Raw genomic sequence first — 7,165 nt, forward strand, 5'->3', positions numbered from 1 at the left:
TTCCATTGTCTCCATTGTATCATAAAGCTACTGGACATGGCTGATCATTCCTAAAATACCATGTTCTACTGCGACAACCAAAAGAGACATTTCTTGGAGACTCCCACTCCCAGAGCTGCAATGATGACAAATGTCCATTAAGACTGAATTTTCTGTCTTTGGGGCAGATCTACGTGGGGCAACTTACACAGCTGTGGGCACCTTCAAGGATTGGATTCTGCAATGGTTCTCATAGCTCAAAACAAGCCCAGTTGTGTCAGTCTATTGATGCAATTAATTTAGGGTAATATCCTCTTTTGATGTTTTGGTGTAATGTACCTCCTGCATTCAGTTAACCTCATAACTCTCAGTTGCGCTAAAAGTCTGGTATCAGATGTCTAAACTGGAAAAAATGCAGAAACTGCTAAAAACAGAAAATTACATTTCAAAAAATTCCAATAAATTGCAAAGTTTACATCAATAAATTGTTTGGGTTTGCATGCCCTTTTAGATAGTAACCTTCAAACAGGGTCTAGCAGGAAAATTGCTTCTCACCTCCCATGAGATATCGATCCATGTGTTGTTAAATGTGCCCATTTTTTAAATTCCTGACTTGGGGCAAGTTTCAGAGGCTTAAAGACATAAGTTTACTGCAAAAAAGATTACTGCAGGATGGAAGTCCACGGGGGGCTACTGAACAGCTAATCATGGCCCTTATTTGGTGTAAGGCTAGGCTTTGGTTTGATCCTGGGAAATCCTGGTTGCTCTCCATGATCACTAGGCTGGGAGAGTGGCCGGCAAGTTCTCATTTCCTTTTTATCTCGGTCCCTAACATAGCTATTTCACCCCAACATCCTTACTGGTGGGTTGGACTCAGCCAATTAGGAATAACTGTGACCTACATAAGTCAAGCCCTCCTCATATGCTGTGCCTGAGCATTGGCCTTATTTGAGCAGCACTGTCCCTGACTCTGGCGCCTGTGCTTCTAATTCTGTCCCTATCTGATTCCACTTCCCTACTCTATCATAATATTGTCTGGTTCCTGCACTTAGTCCTATCATTGTTCTGTTCCAGGCTCAAGTTTTTTTCCTCCTGCTCCAGTCCTCCCTGTCAAACTCCATCCTGACCTGGTTCTACAGCCACACTGCTCATTCTGTCCAAGAGTCTTCATCCTAGTCCTCCTGCTCCAGTCTTCTTTATCACACCCCATCCTGACCTGGTTCTATACCCATTTTGTTCTGTCCCAGACTCTTTACCCTGCCTCACTCCTGCCTCACCTCCAGTTTTTTCGCCCTCTATGTACTTCCCCATCCAGTCACAGATTCTTTGCCTGCTCCACTATGTACCTGTCAGCATATTATCAGCTCCTTCCTGAAGGACTTGCCTTCCCTATCCTTCCTTCTTAGCCCCCCCTACCTTTCCTACCATTTGGCAACCCTACAGATATTGTTCATGTTTGTAGGGCTCCCCAACATTTTTTAATTTTGGGTTTGGCTCAATGGTAGAAAAAGGTTGGTGACTCCTGCATTAAATTGTTAAAATCCGCTCCTTGTTGATGTCCTGCTTGCCATGAATAATCAATGGGTGGTTGATATTGTACACTGTTTTTAATAATGTATAAACTATGCCATGTGTTTTATGGCGTTGTTCATGTAAAAAAAATATTTTTCTACATAAAAGTGTAGGGATGTGAAAATCTTAGACACCCTTACACTTTACAGACAGGCACATCCCTAGTAATATGGACACCTCAGTGGGTCCTTATGGGGACCTTTTGCTTATGTAACCCCTGCAGTACACACAGTGTACACTAGTGGCACTGTGTCAGAGTATAAAAGGTTTAGGAACCATGTGCTCTGGGTCCATTGCTTTAGCCCAACCAAGCAGGCTGGAAGGGAATGGGTAGTGCTGACCCTAGGCGCTTTGGCCCTAGTAATTAGATAGCTATACTCGTTTTATAGATCGCTCTAGGAGTGATAGAGAGGTTAAATAGTTGAGCAGCTCAAGGCTCCGCCGAGGAGATTAGAGGGATTAAGATCCCAGGGTATTACTGACCCAGAGTAGGGAACCAAGTGTTGAGATAGGGATGTCAGGAGTTCCCCTAGTCTGCCACTTGACGATATCCTGAAAACCGGGCAATACCCATCACATGCTGTCAACTTACTCTCTGCTGTTTATTCCCTAGCCTGTGGGGATTCAGCCTATACGTGCTGTGAGTATATGCTTCCTTTATGCTGCTGTGTATGTTCTATACTCCATTGTGGATCAATGTGCTAAATGATCTCTGTGCTCTTGTTCAATAAATATTGTTCTTGGTTCAACTGTTAAAGAACTACTGGTGCCCATCATTGTGCTATCGCATCAGGTTACAGTTACACTACACCCTTGCCTCCACCCCGCTGCGAGGGCTTACCCCTGAGAAAGAGAGCTCATCTGTGGTCTCAGCCCACCAAGGAAAGTAGAGTAAACGGCCCTAGCACAAGTCAGTTTACTATAGCGCTACATTTTGGCGCCCGGTACGTGGGGCTTGAAAAGGGTTTAACTGTAACATCACACGCGGCCTAGTGTGACAGGCGCTGCGTGTGCGGACTCAGTAGGAAAAAGGCACCTAGGCGGGGAAAGTCTGTAGTTCTTATTCCCCGAGCGGTGTGCCTACTGATTATATTGTGAGCGTGTATCCCTCACACATTTCGGTCACAGCAAAAGCATAATGGCTCCCCTGTCTGAAGCAGCCTTGTGACACGTTTGTAGTGGATAATGTCCCAGAGGGGTGCCCTATAGAGGTTGTGAATCATTCTTTAAGGGACAACCCCATATTTAATGCTTTTGAATATGTTGCACAAGAACCGTCTGATGAGAAAGGATTTGTCCGGGTCTTGTATTGGGTCCCTGCCGAACCTAGCAGTGATACATGGCCTTCCAAGGTGTACCCTATGGGAGTCTCTGCAGAGGGGTGTCCGTGCCGGTATCAGAGCCTGCCTAAGTCTGCCCAGCCTATGAGCAGTCCCCCTCCTCTGTCATTGCTTAATTTGACTTCTGAGTGTGAGGATCCGATGATAGATGAATCTTACTATAGCTCTAGTCTATGGGAAAAGAAAAAGGGCTGTAGTATCAATGACACAGAGTACGCTGAAATTAAAATGTCTACACCTGGGCTAAATCCATTCCTAGCTGCTGATGCCATAGACTTTAATGACTTTATGCTAGCTGAGGAACCTGTTTGTTTGGCCCTGGGAACAGAATCATTGGTGGACAGTTGCCCTACTACACCACCACCTTCACCGCCACCTATACCACCTCGTGTAGGAAAAGTTGCTGTGAAGGAATTTTGTGTTGCGCAATCTCCAGAGCCAACGCCCTGCCCTGCATGGGTTAAGAAGGGAAACGCGCGAAAAAGTAGAAAAGGGCGTACCAGATTATCCCAAGGGGGTGTTACCCGAGCTATGGCGCGACGTCCCACCCTGGAGGATAGTACCGCTGCCATATTGAGTTTGGTTTCCATGCTGTTAGACTCGGCTGAGTCAGATAGGTGTGTGGACAAACCAATTGCTGAGTGCGTTGCCGAACCACTTGTTGAGCATGTGGCTGAACCTGCTATTGAACCGGAGGTTCCGGAGCCTACTATGGAGCCTTTACCCTGTGATACTACCCGGGTGGAGCCCGAGCGGCAGTATGTATACCAGGGTACCTTTACCCCAACCGAAAGGGGAATGATGATTCCGGCCTGTGGCGTGTGTGATATGGAAGCGCCCAACGCCTTGGAGGGCCCGGATGGCGTGTGTTCGCAATGCGAGGCCCGCTTATGGATGGGACCATTCAACCGGGCTGATCAACCTCCATTGGTGGAGAAGATACGGGACAAGGTGAGCGGCAAAACTATTCTTGTCTACCAAGAGATAGAGGAGGCCCCGGGGGTGTCAGCGGCTGCGGCCCCCACACCTGAACTTGTCCCAGAGAAGGTCCCAGAGCCCGCGCTAGAGCCGGTCTTTGTACCTGTACCCGTACTAGATAAGTCACCCAGTGAGTCTTCACTCAATTCAGTTTGTGCCTCCCCAACCGAAGTGGTTCCGCTTGAGGGAGATGTGCCGTGACCGCGGCTGCGGTCAGTGAAATCACCCCGTTCGGCTGGACGGCAGATGTGTGCTCCACTACCCCTTCGTTGAAGCCTGAGGGCTTATGTGATGTTGTGACGGCCGTGATGCCTACACCTTTGGTTGTGTCTACTACAGTGTTGGATGCACCAGGGGGAGAAGTGTGTACCCCTTCTGCTATAGGGGCCCTCGTTTGTTGTGTGCCTGCACCTGACCCGCTACCAGAAGACTGTCTGGAAAGGGCGTGGCACGCGCCTGAAGTTGATGTGGCCTGCAGGCCTGACGCTGTTTCTATATCCTTGGAAGAGGAATACTTTCAGCATGCTTCTAATTCTGGAACAGAGAACCCGCTGGTTGAATCTCCAGTTTCCAAAACTCCTATGGTTGTTTCAGGAGCTGCCGCTCCTCATGTGAGGTCTAATTCTTCTGAATCAAAGTCTTCATCCCGCAAAGTGTTGCTCAGTGATTCGGAGCCTTGTGGGGATTTGACTGTCACCATCTATACAGCCCTTGCTGTTCCTACTCCGACTCCAGTCATAGGCCATGACGTGGACTGGAGAAAGTTTTCATTCAACCGATTGGGGCCCATTGCACCCATAGCACCTTCCATTCGAGACCCTCCAATATTGGAGGATGATGAGGATTTGCTGGATAAGTTGATGTCCTCCAGTGTGAACAGTGCTGATGAATCCATACTGGAAGTTCCTGCACAGATTCGGTGCCAAAGTAAGAGGTCTGTGGTGAGTGAGCCAACCAATCCTGTATGCCCCAAAGTGATTGTGCCTCAAACTCCTAGTGAGCCAGGAGAGAGCACTCAAGTGGCTAAATTATACCACTACGAGTGGGGAAAGATATCCCTGGAGAGGGAAAAGAATTTGCTGGCTGCTATTCCCAAGCCTAAGGACGACAATCCCTTAGGACCAGTTCCAGGATGGGAAGAGTATGAGGAGACTCCAGAAGCTGAGCATGGTCCAGGCCCTCCTACAGAAGTGCCTCGTAGCTTCATTGCTCCTCCTATCATAGGCCCAGAGGAGGAAAAAGATTTCTGGGTGCTGCCAGGACGGGCAGATCTGAATGTGTTCACCTCTGTGTCCAGAGTACAGAGAGTGATAAATTTCCATGTGCACCGAACATGGGGTTACTTCATGCCCTATGCTCCTCTGTGGGTGTACGAAAAGGTGGCTGCATCTTATGAGAATTGGCTGATCAATGAGATCCTGCGAAAGGAGAAGATGCACCACAGTTGCCTCACAAACCCCGATAAGGTGAGGCGTGAGCAAGATTGGCAATACCTGCGCTCCATCGAGAAAGAGTGGTGGTATGGCCGCACTATTCTTCAAAATGCTGTGAAGAGCTGTGGAAAGTACAACCCCACCAAGTATTTTAACCTTGAAGTCTATTTGGGAGATGGACAATGGGTGGACAAACCTCATCCCAAATACTACATTCCCTATGAAGACACCAAGGCCAGGTTTCTTCACATGATTTGAGTCTACTGGTGGGTGGTGGTTTGTTTTTCCATTGATGATGCTCCATTGGGAGTGTGTTCGGTTACATTTTTCAGTCCCTCCACAGTGATTGAACTTTCTTCAGGGAAGAATTTTTCTTCTTTTGCTCCTCTTGGAGTTAGGTCTAAGGACTGTTTCAGTTAAAACCTGCCTGTTGGTAGGTTCATCCAATTTTTCCCTTTTACCCTCCTAAGTGCATTTGAAAAAGGACTGTGGGTTCGACTATTTGATGGACTAGAATACTGATGTGTTTGAGATGCAGTATTTCTAACTTGTACCTTCTTTTGCAGGTGTTTACTGATAAAGTTTACCTGCCCATGAATGAAACTGTTGCTATTGATATGTTTCTTTCACGCTATGCCATTGTACCTGGGTTACTCAGGAGAGTTACCTCGAAGAGGTTATAAGGTAATGGTATAGAAATGCACTACATATAGCTAAGTGCAATGTATTTTTGGTCTCTGAAAAGGTTTCTTGCATGATGTGCCTTAACTGCTATATTTTCAGTATTTGCTCTTTGAAAGGTTCCTTGCCGGGACGGAAGGAATTCACCAGGGGGAGAATGTAGGGATGTGAAAATCTTAGACACCCTTACACTTTACAGACAGGCACATCCCTAGTAATATGGACACCTCAGTGGGTCCTTATGGGGACCTTGTGCTTATGTAACCCCTGCAGTTCACACAGTGTACTCTAGAGGCACTGTGCCAGAGTATAAAAGGTTTAGGAACCATGTGCTCTGGGTCCATTGCTTTAGCCCAACCAAGCAGGCTGGAAGGGAATGGGTAGTGCTGACCCTAGGCGCTTTGGCCCTAGTAATTAGATAGCTATACTCGTTTTATAGATCGCTCTAGGAGTGATAGAGAGGTTAAATAGTTGAGCAGCTCAAGGCTCCGCCGAGGAGATTAGAGGGATTAAGATCCCAGGGTATTACTGACCCAGAGTAGGGAACCAAGTGTTGAGATAGGGATGTCAGGAGTTCCCCTAGTCTGCCACTTGACGATATCCTGAAAACCGGGCAATACCCATCACATGCTGTCAACTTACTCTCTGCTGTTTATTCCCTAGCCTGTGGGGATTCAGCCTATACGTGCTGTGAGTATATGCTTCCTTTATGCTGCTGTGTATGTTCTATACTCCATTGTGGATCAATGTGCTAAATGATCTCTGTGCTCTTGTTCAATAAATATTGTTCTTGGTTCAACTGTTAAAGAACTACTGGTGCCCATCATTGTGCTATCGCATCAGGTTACAGTTACACTACACCCTTGCCTCCACCCCGCTGCGAGGGCTTACCCCTGAGAAAGAGAGCTCATCTGTGGTCTCAGCCCACCAAGGAAAGTAGAGTAAACGGCCCTAGCACAAGTCAGTTTACTATAGCGCTACAAAAGTAAAACCAATTCTTTTTGAACCACTCATATTCTCTAAATTGTGTTTGTTTTGAGTGTGCGAACATATGGACTAAGTACATTGTTATAGGTTACCTTAAGTAGGGGTAACATTTGTTTCTGCACCTCTGATTACTTTTTGAAAGATTTGGTGTGCCCTCCATTCACTATTGACTCCTGCATTAAACTCATATTTTCT

Source organism: Xenopus laevis, chromosome 2S (assembly GCF_017654675.1).
Source record: "Xenopus laevis strain J_2021 chromosome 2S, Xenopus_laevis_v10.1, whole genome shotgun sequence".
In the NCBI taxonomy this organism is placed as follows: Eukaryota; Metazoa; Chordata; class Amphibia; order Anura; family Pipidae; genus Xenopus; species Xenopus laevis.